We start from the raw sequence: 21,857 nt of genomic DNA, 5'->3' as shown, positions 1-21,857 counted from the left end.
TACAGTGAGGAGAGAGAGAGAGAGTGCGTGCACACGCGCTTTTTAAGGAAAACACTCTTCTCCTTATCTTAATAAATATCCTTGTACAGGTGTTCAGAAAAAAACAGGCCAGGAAGCCCCTCATTGCCAAGCCTGGGGAGCACACTTGGATTTTGTGGGTGCAACACAAGTGGAGCATACACTTAGGAACATAAAAGTCTTCTCTCACTTAACTAAGACTCAGTCTTTATAACTCTCACCGAAGCTACCTGCTGTCTACCTGCCGCATCGCCAGATAAAATATATAGAAAAACTTATTTGGAGGTTATCAGCAAAATGACTTAGAAAATGTATCATCTCCTTACTTGTTCTTGTGGAGATCATCTGCACATGCCATGTAGGAAAGCTAATAAACAGCTGCCTGAAGTACTCTGGGACAAAACTGTAGCTTTCTGGTCATTTCCTTAGAGAAAACAGGAACTAAGCTACTTAACATCAACGAAATTCTCCACTTCTAGCGTAGGCAGATCAATAAATCTTCAAAACACTGATATCAAAGACTAGAACAAATCTGAAGAACTTTGTAGACATTTTGGTCTCCTGCACACAGATAATGATTGATGACACTTTTGTCTAATAGTCAGGCTCATAAGCTAAAACAACAGATTCAAGGAAATCAATATTTCAGGGGAATAACTATCCTGCCACAAGCTTCCCATTGGCTTTCCTCCAAAAGGGAAACTAAAAGAGACAGCAAGATTATCAGGCACATAATTTTAAAAGTCTCTTTTTGGGAGGAAATGTTTTGTTAAAGTAAAAGTTTTCTGGTTTGTTAATGAAAACTAATTTTTTTCCCCCTCTCTTTATAGCTCTTCTTATTTAAATCTTTAATGAAAGCCATCACTTTTCTCATGTAGGGAAGCACCCATGGAGTCACCAAATAAGATAGATATTCTAGGTGTAACATGGGATGGTACCCTCCTGTTTTGTCTTCATTAGGTATTTCCAGGGATGTGTCATTTGGGCTGAAGAATGAAAGAAAATGCACAAAAATAATGCCCTGGTTAAGATACATGCCAACATCAGGCTGCTCTTAACAAATAAAATAGAAGTCTTGCAAAAAAAGATTTTATCATTTTCATTCATCAGTGCTTTTCTACCAACACCGGAAATTTACTGTTTCTCAGTTTAAAAATAAACCAAATTACTCTGATTATTAGCGTTTCTTGTTATGTGATGCCAATAATAATTATTTTTATGTTAATGTTAAGGTGAGTTTGATCACTGACAGTTCCAAACACTGCTCCTGCCTTGTGAAGTATCATAGCTCCCCCGTGATCAGCTTAAAGCTGGAGGAAGAAGGCAAAGTCCTCTTATTAAAATTGTGCCACTGACATGAAGAAAGGATGGGGATGAGCTCTTTGCATCTGATGATTTCCCTGCCCAAACCCAAACCCAGCCATCTCCCTCCAACGCCCCTTGGAAACTCCTCTCCTGGTGACAGAACTTCTGAATACACCATAGGGCAGATAAAGTAGACTGGGTTAAAAAGTGCACATCCAGTGCACTTAGTCTGAATGCTAAATTGCAAGACTGAGTTCCCTCCCCCAAAATCCCTTATCCATCCTCTTCTAATTCCTCCGCACCAGCTGGAGTCATGCCAGAGAACTGTAAAGCCAAAGTCTCCCCCCAAGAAGGATTCCTTTGTGCAGGCTCTGACAGACAGCCCCGAGGCTGCCTCCCGAGGGCTTCGTCTCTTGCTTTGGCATCTGCAGCGGGCCAAGCTCAGGCCCTTGGCAGAGGCAGGCTTTCTGGGGCCGCAGAGTAGCCCGACAGTGCCTCGGGGGGCACTGAAGGTTGTCAGATGGCTGGGGGAGGCTCTCACAGCTTTGGCTGCTCGCAGGTCTCTCTCAATTCTCTGCCAGGATGGTTCTGTGCCAGGAGGACCTGGAACAGCTCATGGTTGGGAAGGCACCATGGGGCTTCAAATGATAGGAACATCATCTCCTCCTTAGCTTTCCAGTTCTCATCTGCACTTCTTAAAAGGTGCTGTGTGGAATTTCTCCCTAACTCTGCTTCTCTTTGAAGACTCATGTAAACTGTTGTTTACTTGAGAGCTGGTTTACTCTGACAAGAACGGGGAAGAAAGCAAAATGTTCACAACACAATGGGAAAACTTCAGGAGCTGCTGCAGACTTTGGTGTATAAATTCACTATTTGTGTATGTAGGTGGTATGACAGAACAATCCACATTATAGAGCCATTTTGGTAATAAATACCTGTTCTATCCAGATGTTTCTAGGTAAACGATACATGATACAAATACTCATCATCCTAGTCAGCACCTAGTAGCATCAAATGTTCCAGAAAGAGTTGCTGAGCTGCATCCATCTGATTTTATGAACAGGCAAATAGCCTTCTTACACAGTCTTCTAACAATTTTAACTATCTGTGAAGAGCGCAGTGGGTTGTCCTCATACAGACTTTGCACTTCTAAAATGTCCCACTTACTCCCTTATGCCTGTTTTTAATATAACTGTACTTTACAAGGGTCAGCATCTGTACTATGGTAGAAACAAATTTTGAAACAGTACTCGCCTACAGATTTAGGGAAACAGTACATGTGTGTTACTCTATTAGCAAGAATATGGTCTAAGTGGCACATACTTTTGTCTTGACAATGTTAGAAATGCTGCTCAAGAAGTCTAGACTGGATTGACCATGCGGTTTAAGATCCATATTTGTATACATATCGGCATCCTGCAAATGTGTTGATAGCCTGCAGAAAAAGAGGCAAGCTTGGAGAATTATTTACAAACACATGCATTAACTGCATAAAAATCACCAACACAAAGCATCAGAAATTCCCAGAATCACAGATTCTCTTTGCTGGACTCATAATCATTTACTGGATTCACAGGAGATGAAGGGATTCATTGAGATCTAGTCTAAAACCATCCTTTGTTCGAGTTCATGGAGATTTCAATCAGGTTATAACAGAAAACAGTAATTTTAACCTTTTCATTATCAGTTTGAGTAGCTACAAGTCCTTGTTCTATGCTGAAGCTAGGACGGGCATCAGATCCCCACAGTTATGCAGAGCTTTTAGCAGCCTCAGTGGGGCTCTTGTGTGCAGCTTGTTGCCAGCCTGCAGTGAAGAGATTTTGATATAACAAATATTGCCTGCTGTAGGCGAAAATGTGTGACGACTGGAATTTCTCTCCGCATCTATGCACTGAACCGAAGTCATGAGTGACTTGCATTTTCCTGGAAACCATGAAATTTTGTCAGCTCTACCTGAACCCAGCACAACTCTGTTTAAATTTCTGGGAAGACTTAATGGTATGTTTGATCAGGTCCTAAAAGAGCAGGTTGTTCTGAATATGCATGAGATCTTATATTCATACATAAAGAGGATTAATTATGTTTCCCCTTTATATAAGATTGCAAAGACTGAGGAAAGGTACAGGAAAAGCCTCCAGTTTTTTTGTCACCACCCTAGGTTATAGCTAACATAGTCCAAGAGGCATCCATTTACCTCTCTGAAGAGAGAATACTGAAAATCAAAGCATGTTTCAGTATCATCTAGCTTGTTTTGATGCTCAAAAATCTTAATGGGGACTAAAGCCTTCTTGAATTCATAGATCCAGGCATTCAAATTAATTTATCCATTTATAAAGTTGGTTGGCTTTAACATTACCTTTATGAGGTTCCAACCAAAAGCAGGCTCTATAGAGCTGCACCCTGTACAAAGAAAAGTCAAGTCCCTAACAGAAAAAGGTAAAAATTTAAATGGAATGAAGGAATGAATTATAATTCCCATTTTATAGTATTACCACATGCCCACTGCCCACTGGAGAGGCTTAATTTGCACATCACATCTCTCTCCACTGATTCCAGAAAAAAGCCGGTGTCTGACAACCTTGGGGCTGTGGACAAATGAATTTTTCATCCACCTCTTTATCCAAACTTGCCAAAGCAACAGCAACATCTTAGGTTTAACACCCGCAGCCAGGAATCCTAGCAAAGTAGCATCCAGTCCAACTTTGACTTAGAAAACAAAACAAAAGTAGGAGCATTTTCAGACCCAAGACCGATTTTGTCTGAACTCCACTCTTTTGTGGGTTTGGACATTCCTCCTTTGTTTGTATTCCAATTTCTGATATTCAGATAAGTTGGAAAAATTGTGTGTCAATATCTTACGTAGTAAGATGAGATGAGAACATTTAAACTGAGTTTCTTTTAATCATTTTCCATGTGTTTCTTAATTGGCTTGGTTTCTTTTTTTTCTGGCTTTGTTCTCCAACACTGGTTCATTCATTTCCTGAAGTTTCACTTCACCTTGTCTGGTTTTTCCGTCTGCAGCATGTTGTTATATGCATTTGCTGATGAGAATTAGCTTAAAATAATCTGTACCATAATTACTGACTTCAGACTTGTTTGTGTCTATAGGGAGATGTTCACGACAAAACAAAATAACAACAAAGAGGGAAAACTACCACGTTCTTCCATATTTGGACAGCCCAGATGTTATTTACAGCATTGTTTATGAAGCTTTTTCTTTGCCTTGCTGGCTTTGATCCACACACGTTGTCAGTTTTGAGCACACACGTCCTGTCACATGGTGACTGTGTGCCCCTGACAAATAAACATACGGGAATGCAATTTATAAAGACAGGCTAGAGCAGCAATTAAGGAGAAAAAGAACTACAAACAAGACAAAGGAAATTAGGCAGGAAGATGAGCTAAATCTGGTCAGAATACAGGATATCAAGGCAACTGCATTGCATGTCACTTATCCTTTAGTCACTAGCAAGTGTCAACATCAGTACGTGATGTCTGTGCTCGTGAAACTTTTATCATTAGTCTGCAAGAGGATTGCTCAGAGGGACTTGTTGCTACAGAATCTCCCAAGTGTGCGATCTTTGAAGGGTGAAGAAGTTCATTATCATGTTTGGCACTTATTCAGAGTGATGGAGTTCTTCAAGCACATTTGGCACAGTGAACAAACAAGATTGTAAAATCTCCTTTTCCTATAAAGTTGAAGAGGGAGCAGTTTCCAGTAAGGTTCCACAGAATATGTATGTAGGAAGAGGGAAATATCTGACATGCATTACATTTTCACGCTAAAGCAAAGTAATGCCACAAGAAACATTCAACAAATGCTTCAGGCAATAAAATTCAGTCACACCAATATTTGGGTGACAGCAGTGAGAGGTTATGTACCAGGACTCATGGGGCCTGGGAAGGGAGCACGGAGTATTGCCTATTTCCCCGTCTACAAACAAACCAACCTCAGGCAAATGCTGTGATTTGGCAAGTTCATTTAAAAGACTGTGGGCTGAGCAGCTGAATCTTGGGTCTGTTGCATGAAGAGGTCTCTGCTCTGTAAAAGGTGTGCTTTATTATAAAGGTCATCATATCAGCTGGGGGAACTGGTAGTTCATTATCCCTATGCCTGGTAGGACAGTATTCTGGTAGCTTTACCTGTCCAAGTCTATAGGAGAGGACACTGGAAGAGGGCCCTTCTCCTCTGGGGTTAATTTAGCTCCTTAGCTGCTCTTTTCCTTTCAGCCATCTGCAATCTACTCTTCTCAATCATTGTCCTAACAGTTATTGCCCTCACAGGGCAGACCTTGGTTTTTCAATCCTTTTTTGACAAATCTTCTCACAGTATATGGGAGGGTACTTTGGTACCAATGTCATTTAGGGAGGGAAAGGGTTGAACTAACTCACATGGGAACTGGGTGTGTAGCTCTAAACCTTCAGTTATTTGCCACCCAGGTCTTGGAACAAACACTTGCATCGTACTCGGATCTTTCATGTAAAAGCACTTGTACTTTCTGTAACGGCATCGTGGTTTCTATACATGCATAATCAAGAGAGTAAACCAGCATGTGATTTATATGATCACTTTGAAATACCTGTCCACAGGGTTTCTTGTTTTATGTTTAGCTCACATGCTGGCAACGCTTTCCACTAATGATTCTTTGCTAATATTTAAGAATGCCATGTCCTGTATTTATATTTGCCTATGGAAAGGTACCCAACTGTTCAAGTAAAGTGTTAAGATAACCTGAAATTAAGGATACATCTGAAGTGCTGGATCCATTACTGGCCTCCCCATTACAAGAAAGAATTGGAGCAAGTGCAGTGATGGGCCACAAGGATGTTTAAGGGATTGGAGGATCTGCTCTACAAGGAGAGGCTGAGAGAGCTGGGACTGTTCAGCCTGGAGAAGAGAAGGCTCAGGGGCGATCTGACCAATGTGCATAAATACCTGACTGAGAGGGGAGTAAAGAAGAGGGTGAGAGGGGAGTAAAGAAGAGGGAACCAGGCTCTTCTCTGTCATATCCAGTGACAGGACAAGAGACAACAGACACAAATTAAAATACAGGAAATTCCATTTAAATATAAGGAAAAACATTTTTTACTGTGGGGGTGGTCAAACACTGGAACAAGTTGCCTAGAGAGGTTTTGGAGCCTCCATTCTTGGAGATACTCAAAGACCGACAGATATGGCCCTGAGCAACCTGCTTTTGTTGACGCTGCTCTGAGCAGGAAGGTTAGACTAGACCATCTCTAGAGGTCCCTTCCAACTTCAGCTGTCCTGTGATTCTGTAAAGGATAGTGTAAAACAGATGCATGTCCAGAGTACATGTCCAGATACATGTCCAAACAAAAATTATGAATTCCAAGACTCAGCAACTCAACCAAAATGTCATTTGCAGGACAAGTTAGAAACCAAATGGAAGGAAGAAATGAGAATGACAGAAGAACTGCATACACCTGGAGCCAGCGAGACATGAAAAGAAGAGCTTTGATTCATTTTCTCTAGCAAACACCGAAGGGAATTTGTGATAGGTTAAAGACAGTTCTTATTTGTATGCTAATATTCCTATCCACATACAGGGCTAAAGAGGATAGATAAGCCAGCAATGCAAAGTACAGTTCAGTCAGATTGCAGCAGCAGGTAAAGTTACATCTAGCACAGAAGTGGCTAACCTAGGGTTGATGTAAAATAGGGCAAAAAATGCCCGGTTTTTGTTTCCTAAGATTTCAAGATCATCAGACGCTTGAGGATGCCACAGAAGCAACTGTTAGTACAGTTAAGAAGGCAGGCTGAAATTACATACCTTAAAACAAAGAAACATAATTAAAAGCCCCAAGTAGGATGAGGAGGACAGAGACCTGCCGAGGAATGTGTGACCTGGCACCTTCAGATACACTGGGGAGAGCTGCAGGTGGCAAAGGCACCATGACCTTACCCAGTCCATCCATCTTCTCACTAGCACAGCGGACAGAGAGGGTTTCACTCTCTTCTCAATTTTCTCCACAAACCTACTTGTTGGAAGGAACCAGGAATTTGAAGAACGAATTTGAAAATGAGAGTAGAACTAGCTTACACTTGTTTTCAGCTGATTTATAATCGACAGCAGAATGACCCCAAGGATGAGGTGGGCTTCACCTTCCCACTAGTAGTAACTGCCTTTGGATCAGGTCCCTCCCAAAAGCGACGGCAGCACTTGCCGGTACAGATCTGGAGGGCTACGGCAAAGGGAAAATAAAACCTCAAGCCACAGCAGTTTTACTGCCTCAGGCAAGTCCAGAACCAGGTCTGGGCTTTCACGTAGCTGAAAATAGGATTGAGAGTCTTAGGGCCAGCACACTTTAGAGAAGATCATGGTATACGGATTTCATATTGCTACAGAGTGGAAATATATATGATCACTTAATTTCTTTAGACTGTTCACCTTCCCCACCACTTTCCATCCCATTTTTTGTCCTTTCCACTTAAAACAGAAAAAATACCTACTGATTACATGATCAGCAAAGTTTTTTTCCACCATTCTTCAGAAAACTGATTTATTTGTATGTTAATATTCTTATCCGTATACAAAAATGTGCACGATAAATAGTTTTATGAGGGAAAACCAGCCAACTGGAAATCCTTCCTTTATTTTAAAGATAATAGCTCCATTTGTTTATTGCTTCTGCTGTTGATTTTTTCCAAGCAGAACAGCAAATCTGCTCTCAGTTAGGGGAGCACAACCCTTCTGCGGCCAGAGTTCAGTACGTATCCCAGGGTATCTCTCTATGGCAAAACACCCTGCCTACTTCAATGAAGCTGCTCACAATTAACTCTTCTGGATGTGGAGATCAAAGTAACATAGCCTTTTATTGATTGCCTCGGGGCTACGTTCAGACGGCCTGAATTCCACCGAACTCCCCGGCGCTTTCTCCACAGGGAGAGTTGCTGCAACTGGAGGGGAGCCTGGGGCAGGCAGCCGGTGGGAAACGCTGTCCACGGGGGCTCTGGTGGAACATGCGAGGATCCCCCGGACAAAGACAGAGACAATACTGTGTGATTGAACCTGCGTTTGATTCAGCTGGACAATCAAGGGGGAAATTATTTTTTTTTCCCAGTGAGTGATATTCATAAAATTTACTTCCTTAAACCTATTTTTTTTTGTAGAAATGTCTTACTTTTTCCATATGTTTGTGAACCAGGACAGAGCAGATGTCCGGAGAGATCAGCATCAGCATTTTTTTCATTTAATAATTATGTTTGACAACTGTTAAAACACGGAGTGTAGTGAAATCATCACTACCCATTTATTATGGTAAACTACTCAATTTTTTTCAGGTTTGAGGGAAATGCTCCAAACATCCATAAAAATTGTTTGCAACAGGACACACGCTAAAACCAACATAACGAGCACACTCAGTGCAGTATGCTTCTGCAGGGGAGATTAATGCAAAAGAGCCATGGTACTAATGACTTAATTATTGCCTTGGCAGTTGTCATGATGACACCAAAGCATCAGACAAACTGAATCTTTCTCCCTGGATGGGCTAAGCTCTCTTTCATGTTCCTGGGCAGGTCATCATTTTTCTCACAGGAGTTTTATGTGTATGGTTTTACAGATTTACACCAGAGAATTGCCTCGTGGCCTAAGCCATTGTTCCCAAGGTGTCCTATATTGGACTGTAGCATCCTGAATCCTTTTTCCAAATGTGTTTTTGTTTTGAGTAGGATACTCGGAGAGAATCAGCTCCCATATCTCAGCAAGGAATCTCTGGGATGCATTCAGGGCTGTGGGCCTGGAAAAAGGAAGGATGCTAGAGAGGTCTTATCTTTCTGTTGCCACCAAGAAAGGGAACATGGCCTTGCAAATCTTCTAAACAGGAGTGTTTCATCGAAAATATGTGACTTTTAGTCAGCAAAACCAGCATTTTAATAAAGCAGGCCTTAGCACAGGTCTAGTTCTTGCCAGTCTTTCTCCTGAGCCCTCCTTAGGCATCACCAGGACCTAAGCCTCGAGTATCAAAGGCTCAGACTTTTCCAGAAAAATATTGCTTAGCTGGAGCCAGTCATTACAGATTCCTCCTTGTTATGTAGCTTACAGGAATGAGATCAAGCAAACAGAGTCAAAAGCAAGCATGACTGCTCAAATGCAAGATCTGTGAGCATATTTAACTAATGTGCAGCCAGAAAGCAATTGTCAAGGGTTTAATATGATTCAGTATGTTCTTGGTTTTCCTTGTAAAATAGTCTCCTTAAACAATGGGGTGGTTTAAACAGAATTTTTGTTCCTCAACATGGGGACACAAGGAGAAAGTGCCAGGTGATTACAGCAAATTATTCATTCAGTTGATTTGGAAAAGGACATTTGTCCTGGTTTCGGCTGCGATAGAGTTCATTTTCTTCCCAGTAGTGATATAGTGATATAGTGCTGTGTTTTGGATTTAGGATGAGAATAATGTTGATAACACACCGATGTTTTAGTTGTTGCTAAGCAGTGCTTACACTAGTCAGGGACTTTTCAGCTTCCCATACCCTGCCAGCGAGAAGCTGGGAGGGGCACAGCCAGGACAGCTGACCCAAACTGGCCAAAGGGACATTCCATACCATGTGACGTCATGCTCAGTACATAAATTGGGGGGATTTGGCCGGGGAGCACTGACCGCTGCTCGGGGACTGGCTGGGCAGCGGTTGACAGGTGGTGAGCAATTGCACTGTGCATCACTTGCTTACTTATTTTGTATATTCTTTTATCATTATTATTATTATTTTCCCTTCCTTTTCTGTCCTATTAAACTGTCTTTATCTCGACCCACAATTTTTTATTTTTTTTTTTCCGATTCTCTCCCCCATCCCACTGTGGGCAGGGGGAGGGGGGAGTGAGTGAACAGCTGTGTAGTGTTTAACTGCCTGCCGGGTTAAACCACAACGACATTCATTCTTTTCTTCATCGCTTATTTGATGTAACTTTCACACATTTTAAAGCTGGTCTCCTAAAATACCAAAGCAAGTTGCTTCATGTACCTTCCAAATTGTTTTCTTCTGAGAAGGTGTTGATCAGAGGTACATGCATATCAAAAAGTAGAGTGGCTCAGTCAGGATAAGGCCCCTTCTCCAAAGATCAGATGCTTATCCAGACCTAAGCCACATTAGCCAGAGTGCTTAGGCCTAGGAGCATTATAGCCTTAGGGTCAGAAAACAAATGAAAGTTAACACGGAACTGGCCAAAAGGGGACAGTAAATCAATTATTAATACATCCCTAATACAAAGCTTCAGGCTTTCCTGAAGTCTGGGTTTTCCCTCATTTCCTCTGGGGATTTTTTAACAGCTGGATGAGTGGGATAACTTGGCTTAAGGATGCTTTTCCTGTACTGGCTCCTATGTTAGCAATCAAAAAGGACTCAAGATCACAAAGAGCATTCCGGTCCAAAGAACAATGATCTCCCCCAGGTATCAAGAAATATGATATATTCAACGGGCCACATTCACTGGTATGCTTGGGATGCTTTGCATCGCCTTGGTGATACAAAACAGTCATAAAAGTAGACTGTCTGTGGAGCCGTATAAAGCAGGCAGAACAGGTCTGATCTGCAGTCATCAGCATTATACATTGCATGCACTGGAAGTCCCCAAAGAGCTATTCTTTTATATAGCTCTCTGGACCTTAGTGAAACACTGCCTGATACCACAACTTTTATCATTGTGATCACAGAAATCAGTACAAAATGGAGCATCTTCGAGCCAAGTTATTCAGCTGATCCAGCTGTTGTGAAATTCCCCAGAGGAAATGAGGGAAGACTCGGAACGTAAAAAAAAAAAAAACCACCCCAAAAACCCCCCCAAACCTCCATGCTTTACAAGCGAGGCTGCAGCAGCATGAGGGCCGCTGCACTGCCAGGACGGGATGAGGCTGCAGAAGCTGGCGCAGAACCAAAGTCAGAGGCCGCTGCTTCCTGACGGCTGGTTCAGACAGAAGTCACCGAGCGGGTGAGCGGAGCAGTCAGCAGAGGCACAACGGCCTCTCTATCAGCCTTCGAGATTTTTGCCACTAGCTGGGCTAGGTCAGAAGAGAGCCTTGCAAATGTGCTACCTATTCCCTGGAGACTCTTGTGGTTCAGGCTCTAATCCACTGTACTACTGTCTGCCAAAGAAACTTCCCTAGATTATGTTAGGTATTGGAAGAGATTACATGCACACAGACCCTGTGTTTTAAACCCCTAAACCACATCACGCAGCTTAGTGCAGGAGCACTTCGGCTCTGTCTATGTGAGCAAATAGAACTGGAAATGTTCCCAGGCACTGGAAATTGAACCTTTCTTAAATTGTTTGAATGGCCTCTGCTATATGGTGTTGGCTCATGCCAAACCATTCCCAGGCACAACTTGAAAGTTAGTGGGGCCAGAGACCACAGCCGATGGGCAGTTCGCATGCAGCTGTCCCGCTTTGGAGACAAACGGACTCGGGCCTCACTGTGCTGGTGGTCTCCCTGGCAGACAGCAGCCCAGGTCATGCTGAATTTGCTGGTAACGACTTACCTGCTGGGACTACTTCAGCTGTACTGGGCACTGGGCACACAAGAGACTGCCCATAATTCTGGTTTTAAAGATTATTGTGTCTGTAGGAAGGAAATGTGTTGCTTGTTAGCCTATTCAGAGTCATCTTTAGCAGAAGATTTATGTATGGAAGAATGGGTTTACTTGAAGTACATACTTTCGTAATAATGAATTAAAGTCTCAAAAACTAAATCCAAATCACGTTATTAAGACTAAACTTAACAGTAAGAAGTCTCCACAGCTTTTCCAGTCCCCTAGATATCTTGCTAGGAAGGCCAGGCAGCTGCTACAACCGACGTCAGGTAGGCTGCAAGCATCCTTTCTTGCTTTAACTGTTCAGGACATCTCCTGAAGCCACCCTGAGCAGTTACTTACAGTGCTCCTTTCCCACCAAACTGGGGAATGACTTACTTCTTCTTCTCCTTTCCTGTTTACCTGCCTCATTCCCTGTGATTGGATGCTGAGACATTGCACGGCAACATGGGGAATGAAGTCATTTCCTCTTTTCATCCCTTCAGTCTCTGAAGTAATTTCCTTCTCCCACCCACTCAGCATTTCTCAATATTTCTGTAGTATATACCACTTACCACTTTCTTGGCTTTATTCTGCTTTCTCCTCTTACAGCCAAATGTAAAATATTACACGTCAGATCATGAGAAATATGACTCTAGTAAGAATGCTGTGTATGTAAAAATTATTCTTTCTCTGAGACTAGCATATAAGGAGAAAACACAGCATAACAGTGGGTACTTGCATTACTAATGCATCCCCCCATCTATACTGCTGGCTGGAAAGGGGACAAGGATGAGTGGAGCAGTATGGTAAAGTAACCTTAGCTGGTTTACAGCTGTAATGGAAAGCTGGCCACCTAAGAGTTTTAAAAGCCATATCTTGTATAAAATCACCCATAGGGAGTAACATCACCATCACCATACTCCCTTCCTCCATGGCAGGAGTCAATCAACAGCAAAGATTAGCTGAAAAACTAAATCAAGTAAACATGCCTTACCTACTGCCAGGAACCCCATCCCGCAGAAGCTAGGGCAGGTTTCTAATGGGAGCAAATTTCAGAGCTAGGGAACCTGGGGTAGAGCAGTTCTGGCACCAGCGTTCATCCCTAAGGGCACGTAGTAAGAGATTTCTACTTGGTCCGTGCTATCTCAAGAGCCTACCGGTAAGCTGTGGTGATCTATCCTGTCGTGAGACCCCACAGCACCGAGGCACCCTACGACTATGACTGCAACCAGAGAAATTCAGAGTGCAGCTCAGGTGATTTGGATCACAGCGGACTCTTTTGGGTACTATGTTCCCCCACAGCCGTGTCATCCATTTATATTTCAATTTTGGGGCATGCTGGAAAAATTATAGATAGGGCCAAGAATTCACACAGTGTCTGTGCCCAGGACCAGTAGTGCAAGATATGCCTGAGAGTACCTCTTGCTGCCTGATTGACTTCACTTGGGAATTTAGGAATTCCATTTCAAACAAAAATACGTAGCTGGAACTAATTCAAACCACAAGGGAATAAAGCAAAGAATTCAAATCAAACTAATAAATCAAGATTACAGCGCTCTCAAAAAGATATATTCTAATTCAGCCACAGGTTATGAGACTTGATGCAGGAATTACTGGAGGTAACTCTATAGCCTGTGATTGCTGTTGATCATATGAGATGATCCCGTTAGTCTCTTTTGTCTTTAGTGCCTGTAAGCTGTGTGAATATAGTTGTGTGAATGATGACAAGGTCTCTTTTTGCCCCACAGTGACTGCTGGCTACCAATTACACTTGGGGGGCCGGCAGTGAAACAGCTGAGGAGTCTCCATGCGTAGAGAGAGGAGCATCCCACTTGATGAAAGCACCTTCTCGAGCCACGGCTGGAGTCCGTAGCCCAGGCATCGCCCTCCACAAGTGTATTTGCATTTCCAGTTATAAACTGTCCCTTATCGAGAAAGAATTTAATGAAAAATGAGCGCTGCAGAATACACTTTTTAAATTACCAGAAAAAATAAATATAAATTCTTATTAAAATTTAGATTATAATGTTAAGAAAGGATATTGGTGGGAAGGGGTAAAGTGTGATTTCCTCAGTTCCCTTTGCAACCCCCAACTCAGGGATACTGTATGTATCCCTAGCACATAATCACTGTATTTTCCAGGGGAAAGGGTTTGGAAATTTCAGTCAAACCTTGCATCTGATGTTCTGTCATTGCTACATTTTAAAAACAGCAGAAGACCTCTGAGAAGATTGATGCCCTTTTTTAGTCAATGACAAACAAATACGTAGTCCAGAGAAAAACCCATTCTTTTTTCTTTTTGCAGTCAGTGTGACTTTTCACGGGAACATGTATTTTGAGTATGTTCACAGCTTTGCTACCACCAAAGATAACAGCAGCTTCTAATTACTCCAGCCAAAGCAGCGTGGAGGAAACATGAGAAGATTTTTGAACTATCACAACAGAATTCAACAGAAGTTGAAAACATAATACATTTTCTGTTCATATATGAATACTTCACTGAGAAAACAAGTCATACCCATGTCTCAATCCACAGCAACTGCCTGTAATTCAAAACAATTATTCAGCACTGGGTATGTGAAGTTGTGAACATTTCAACGATTTTTTTTCCACAAAACTTTTGGCACTTCTGCCTCAGACACTTTTTGTACAGAGCAAAAGTTCAAGCAAGCTTTTCAAAAGAAAAAAACACGAGGGTTTTCAATTCACACTTAAATGCTTGAAGAGCAGTTTAAAGGCTATCAACTAAAGGCTTTGCATTTCAAGCCCTTCTGGATTTCTCTGAGGATGTTTTCCAGAACAGTGTGTGCAAACGCAATGTGAGAGGGAAGCTCCAAAGGCTGTTTCCTATTTCTTTCTCAGACGGGTGGCCATTGCTCCTATACCTACCCTCTAATCCTCTTGGGCGGGCTCGCGTCTCTGTGCACAGTCCTTCCAGATTTATTGCAAAGGATTTTCCCATCCATATCTGACTCCTGCCTCGGGTCTGTATTATTTTGGGACAGGCTAGCTTCCCCTGGGGCGACGGTACGGTTGCAGCAGGCTGGGTTATACAAGCTGGGTTATAGCATGCTTGTAGACAGACAGACAGATGGCCTGTAAGGATCTGACCCCAGCTGTAGGGGTGATCCCATGACTCACACCTGCCCTTGGGGAAGGCTGCAGGAAGTTTCCTCTCATCACCTTCCTGGAAAACTAGCAGGAGCGAGCGCAGTGCCAGCCGCTCCCGAGCTGCCAGGTAAGAATTACCTGGCTTCCAGACAAGTGGTGAGACGGTCTCAAAATGGAAACTCCGTCTCCCTTCCCAGAGGGTTTCACGCACATGGGTTTGTGTCACCTGCCCAAGCGAGGAGTGGGGGACCTCCCGGGAACAGCCTGGCCCAGCACCTCTGCAGCCTCCACGGATGAAATTTCCCAGCCAGCCAGCAGCCTCAGCCGAGCTGGCTCTCCACGCTTAGCATCCAAAAAAGGGGAAAAATGGAGAACGTCAGCATTTGTCCTGGCACCTGGTTCCTGCTTGCACGTCTGAGCATGGTATTGACCCTTTTAGCCCTGCAGTGGAAGGTGATGTCCAGATGGGCAGCTGCCCGTCTATAGCCTCCATCCTAGGCTATAGATCACCGGTTTTCAAGCTTCATCAGTGTGGTCACCCTCAAATCTCCCAGTGGAAGCACCGACTCTTGGGTGGCCAACTTAAACTGAACGCTTTTTTCTTAGTATCTCGGTTGTCCAAGGACCTGCAAAAGAGAACTGTGGATCACAGATTTAAAAACCTGGGAGATGGAGAACCACCCCTAGGAGGTATTACTGCCACATTTTCAAATAAAAATATTTCATTTTGTAGTTTTACGCTAGCCTCTTTTGCCTTTCAGAGTGATAACTTAAATCCAAATGTTCTCTGAGAAGTGTGCCAGGAAAAAAAGTCTAATTTTTGTGCATTTGTTTTAGTTTTCTTTTGTGTTGTCCTTTTCCAAGAGAAAACAACCATTTTTCAACCAGATTGGCAGAGCATCATAGGAGAGGGAATCAAGAGTTTCTGCACCAAATTTCGGGTTAACACAAAATAGGAAATTTTTTCAGGAGGAATTTTAACTGTTAGGATACCTGGTAGCGTCTAAATATATGCAAGCTGTAAGACGGAACAGGGAAGGTCCGAAGTTGTTAAGCAGGTGGTGGTGATACTAAAAGAAGAAAGACTAAATAAAGAAGAAGCTAATTCTTAACTAATAAACAAAGCTAAACTGAGATGCAGTAACCGCCGACATCCTTGTTCCTCATTATTAAAGGGCCATTCAAGCTTACAAGGTACAGAGCTTGCAAGACGAAAGGAGATATTTTTAAACAAACTTAGAAAATCCAGGGATGAATGTTAAATTATAAATGTGTGGATTGATTCACTACACTGACTCTAAATGTGGGTCACTGCAACACCACATTTTTTAAGTGGAGTTATTTCAAATTGAAATAATGCTGTAATAGTATAGTATATGGCTTTTTAAAAAGCATTTAAAAATGTATCATGAAATCTAGTACCCTACAGCCTCTTTTGGGGCACAAAAGAAAAACATTAAGGATTCAGGTTATTTTTATCTTCTCATAAACCAATTTTATTCCGGGGAAAAAAAATGGTTTTCTCTCTGAAATAAGTCAGTCAAAATTTTCGTGTAAAAATGGAATATTGAGATTCAGTGTTCAGGAGAACAATGTTACTAAGAACAATTGCAATCTCCCAGTTCAATGCTTTGGGAAACAAATAATTTTTTACATTTCCTTCTTATTAGATGCCTTAGATTTATTTTAGTCCTTGAAAAACTTGGAGGAAAAACTAACTGTTGTGAGTACTACCTTTCCTTCCCTGAAGTACTGACCAGGGAAGACAGCAAAAAGGTTATTATATCTGATCAAAAATATAATTTAATAAATATTCACTATGAAAAATCCTCCTTGCCTTTTCAGATTCTTGTCCTTACATTTGTCTATTTATGCTTCTGGGAAGACAGGTTACGGATTAACCTTTTGATTAGAATTCTGTTAAAAAAATTGTAATCTGGGAATCGTGGAAGGAAAGATGATCTCAGACAGACTTGGATTAATTTTCTTTTACATTGTTAGCCAAATTTCCTCTTCACTCTTCTTTTTAAACACTGTTTTGGGAAGTATTTCTTTTTTTTTTTTTGGAATCAGAAGTTTTAATCAGAGGGTGAAAGATTATTTCCATCCAACTCATGTTCCATATGAGGAATCTCCATTTGTTTCCTGTGAGCAAGTATGGATTTTCCACTTACATCTACTCAGACCCTGAACATAACGGCACAGTGTCAGCAGCTTTGCAAGAGATCACATGTTTTTTCCAAGATCTGGTGATGGAAAATCTGGAAAGAAATATTTCATGTGTCTCAGAAGGCTGTTTATTCTCAAAAATACTCAGTTATTTAGCCTCATAGCAATTACCCATTCCTAATTTGAAGAACATTTATCCAGGAGGTAAAGCATTGAGCTGTAATGAATCATTTGTTTCTTTTATGGGGATTAAGTGAATTACTAAGCAAAGAGTAAGTTGCATAATTTTTTTTTTAAGCAAAAAGAGGAAAGTGACAAAGGAATGAGGAATATATATTTTTTTGCAGTTTGTTTGTTTTTGGATTTCCTTTTTTAGGCTCCATTTCAGGCACTGCCAATACTACCAGCAGAGCCCGCTATGGGACCACTCAAATTTGGAGGAGAAAGGTGGACATTCACAGCCAGGTTTCTCAAGTTTTGCTGTTTTCACATATCACCGGAGTTAAGAGTCCACAAAGAGCCACCATCCATCAGGCCCAGGCACCTACTTAACCTCGAAAGAGGAGACACTGAGTTTCACCCAGCAGATGTTACCCTGAGCAGATCAACAATAATCTCAGAGGTAGCACCAGGTCCACTTAAGCTCGTCCTTCCTGACTTTTTGCAATGACATTTGCCTAAGTATAGAGTTAATTAAACTTCCCAGCTGGTCTAGGAGACGAGGCGTCAGACGGGTGTAATGTATTCAGCAGCGAAGGGACAAGGAGTATTTAGGTTGATTGTTAAGCAACAACACTACGTGCTGTGGGCAAGAAGGACACAATGCCAGCTCTGGAAATTTCGCAACTTGTTGTTTTTTTTCCTCAAGACTTTGTAATTGAGGCTTGCGGGGTTAATAAACAAGCACCACCACCAAAAGTAACACGACAGGAGAGAAGAAAAGGACAAGAAGAACCTTTTGGACTGCTCATGGTTGTTATTCTGTTAATACTCAAGTAAGAAAGTGAGAGGTCTTACATCTCTAAATAAATCCCAGAGGGGACACGTTTTTGAATGCCAAGATGAAAGTGGAGGCTAAAGCAGGCAGGGGAAAAGGTGGTTTTGGCTAAACCCAAGCAGCTGTGTTTTGCATGTCCAAAACTAAAACCACACTTTGTCTTTGTACGTTAGGTCTCGCCACGCTGGGAGCGGTGGTGTGCAGGACGGGACCGTGCACAGCATGGTGCAGCCCTGCGCAAGCGACCTGAGGAAGGGCATAACTCTCCCGTGTAGCAGAGAGGAGGGTGAGTAAGGGAAAGCACAAAATCAGAGCTGGGAGCTAGCGTGAGTCACAGGAAAGAGGGGCCATGGCAGAAGAGCAGTTCCTGCTGCTCCTGATGAGCAGCGCCCAGAGTGGACCTGGGGTGACGTAAGTTAAACCTGAGTTAGCTATTAGCTCAAACTCTGGTCTACAGCTGTGGACCCCATCTCCTAGCTAAGGATGCACAGCGCTACCTCAAGATTTATCTCTGAGGTAGATGGACATTTTAATTACCTCCATGCAGAGTCCTGGAATGAACCACTTGCCTTATCTCAAGACTGAAGGAAAAACAAGAGAAAGTCTTCCGTGCTCACTGCTAGCCATGGCAGCTGCAGCAATAAATACGTGCTGAGACAAACCTACCCCAGCCAGGCTCACACACGCACAAATAGTAGTCCAGGCTGTGGTTGCTTAATATCCCAAATGAGTGGCTAATTACTTCATGAGCTAATTCAGAGCACATAGGCACTGCCTATGCAGCCTGGTAAAAATAGGTCTCGTGCGTTCAAAACCAGGTCAAACACAAAGCAATGCAAAAGAAATGGTCTGTAGAAGGGTGAGTGACAGGTGTCTCAGGCTCTGCCATTTGCCCATGGGTAGCCACTCTCACGAGGGCACAGCATCGCTAAAACTGGACATGCAAACCCTCAAGGAATGGGGAAACTGGGTATTAGTGTTAAAGAAGCTGAATTTAAAAATCAGAGCAGTGCCAAACTTAGATACTGTCCCGTGCTCCTGACAAATCCCCTTTTAAATAACACTGAAAGTCCAGCCGGACCAGGCTTTTGTCTGGTTTTTGTGTAGGTGAAATGCTTCTCACCGCTATACAGAAAGCACAAACCACAGCCAGACGGTAAAATTATACTTTCCTGTGTCCGAAAGCTGGAGTCATGGCCACAGGAGGGATCCATATGCTGAAGTTTAGTGTGCAGAAGTCAATTGCTGAAATTAAAACAAGTTATTTGGGCCACTGGAAAGTCAAGTATTCTTTCCCCATAGAAGTAACCACTGCTTCTTGTCAGGGCTACTCCGAGCTGGCTCTGGAAGACATGGCACAACTGCAGAGAAGCCACTGAAAACAAGAGGCAGGAGGGGGACGGAGGAAGAGGGATCATTTGAGCGGAGGCAACTCAGAGTATACTTTTCTTAATGTGCCCAGCTCACCGCTGCTGAATGACAGGGGGAGAATGATGGTGGCATTGTTTTGTTTTTTTAAGGTGAATTGCTGTGTTAGCCTATATGCATGAAAATATTGTATATTGGAATATTACTACTATAATACAACTTTAATATGCTGCATATGCTATGTCTGTCTAATATTTTCTGGACTGTACAAGTCTCTGCAAATTAGCTGTAAGACACTAACAAAATGCTTCTGTGGTTACAAATTGAAATCTTTGGAATTTTTGCTTTGCAGGAAATGTGACTTTTTATTCCACCCAAGACCCCAAAAAAATCCGATTCTGAAATATCTCTCTCACACAAATCCTTGGGGATTTCAGATCAACAGAGAAGCTATGGGGAAGAGTCACCATTGTAAGATTTTCCAATTATTTGGAGTTTGAAGCTGTCCCAAAATAGCAGGTCATCTGAGAGTTGGACTATTTGTGTCCTGGATTTAGACACACTTCCACTGACTTAGTTGTCTTTTATCAGCCTTTGGATTATTGTTTTTTACTTTCCTGGTAATAGATTGTCTCGGGTTAATTTCAAACAAAGACCTGGCCAACACCATAAATAGATCTCGGGAGCTACAGTTCTGAAAGTAGTAAAATGTTATGGCGCAGTCCAAGAGATAGGAAGGCAATATGTTAGTAGGTAAACACTTGTTTAATGTGACGTCGCATACAAATGCATGCTATAATTTTAGATTATAATTCACTGCTTTTACTTTTATCTGACGAGCATAAGGATGAATGCTTTCTGTCTAAATCTCTGCATCTTTCCAAAGTAATTTCTTTTTCTCGTTAAAGAAATTCTGGACGTGAATCCGCAGCTCAGGTAATTAAGGTAAAGTGCCTCCTGCAGCAAGACCTGGTTGTTCCCCATTGACTCGCTCCTCCTTACGCACACACAGATACGCTTTTTTGGGTGAAAAGGACTGGTGTGAAGCCGGGGGAGGAGGGTAAGAAGGGAAAGCAAGGAGTGTGGCTGCAGTGGCCCACACACAAGGACAGTGTAGGGGAAGGCTAAAGATCCCGACTTGTCCTCCTTTCTTTCTTTCCAGATGAAAGGACACTCGGTTGTTGGAACTATTTTCTGGCAATAGGTCACCACCACTTTTACTCCACAGAAGACAATATTACCACCACTCTCTATATTTTCCACTTTTCTGTGCATGTTTTTTTCTAATGGCTGGTGGGTTACTTGTCAGCCGTGGGAGTCCCTCCGGCACCAGTGGGTTCCCTTGACACCCTCCGTGGAGTCCCCGCAACTCCCCGGCCACCAAGCACGGCAAAGCTATGCCAATGTGTGCACCCTGGGGCGGGAGGAAAAGAATGGAAAAGTCTCCAGAGCAGCTGCACAGAATGGCCATATACAGGAGACATTTTTGTTTCCTCTTGCCTGCTGAATGCAGCTCCGGGAGAGCCATGCTCCTTGCTGGAGCGTGGCCCTGCCTTGCCAGAACAGATACTCATTTGGCATTGCAAAACCCAGGAGAGGTTATCCAGTCAAGGTGGCTGTGTCTGGAGCAGTCTAAACAAATTCTGTATTTCTGGGAATTACCACTCCGTTGGTCAGACTACTGGTTGTGTGGCTGCTGGCATACCAGCTCTACAAACAGAGAAAAAAGTGTCAGGACTATTTTAATGAGGGATTCCGATGGGAGTCAAAAGCATGTTGATGATTTCTTTCATGTGTTAATGCCATTAGCTACCTCAGGCATTAAGCGTGGGGAGTACCAGTAACTGACAGTGCACTGAGTGGGGAATGAATCATTTTATTTTTTTTTAAGTAACTTTGTTGTTCTCATGAAATTTGGCCTCGGTAACATTGTCAGGTTTCAATTAGTGTTGGTAACTCTGGTTCAGAAAAAAAAAAAATTAAACTTCCACACATCCATGATGTGTTAGTAGAAATCTGACAGAGTGCCTTCCAGCCCCTTTTAAAGTGGTCTGTGTCATGAAGGGCATTAAGAAAAAACAGGCCCATGGCAGAGGGATTGCTGTTGTGTCTTGCTTTTCCATGGAGGATGTAAGCAGAGGAAGTTTCCTTACATTTCTCCATGGCCAGTCCATCCAACTGGTAGGCATCTCTTAGGTCACGATGCATAAGTTTTGTACAAATGAAGCTTTTGTGCCACTTCCTTAACAAAGACCGTTGAGAACAGTTAGATTCATAGCATAAAGCGCATCACAGCTGGAGATGGGGACTTTCAAAAGTGAGAGGAACAAATACACGAGCAGCTTTGCAACCAGAGCC

The 21,857-nt window shown here is 42.5% G+C and overlaps 1 protein-coding gene across 1 annotated transcript in view; it reads right to left on the bottom strand.

The window, feature by feature from the left end:
- PREP (prolyl endopeptidase) overlaps positions 1-21,857 on the bottom strand; it is a 299,065-nt gene that overhangs the window by 169,069 nt on the left and 108,139 nt on the right. The gene's annotated exons all lie outside the window — the stretch shown is intronic.

This window comes from Pygoscelis adeliae, unplaced genomic scaffold, assembly GCF_000699105.1.
Source record: "Pygoscelis adeliae isolate BGI_AS28 unplaced genomic scaffold, ASM69910v1 Scaffold76, whole genome shotgun sequence".
Taxonomy (NCBI): domain Eukaryota; kingdom Metazoa; phylum Chordata; class Aves; order Sphenisciformes; family Spheniscidae; genus Pygoscelis; species Pygoscelis adeliae.
This window is presented reverse-complemented; position numbering and strand designations above follow the sequence as displayed.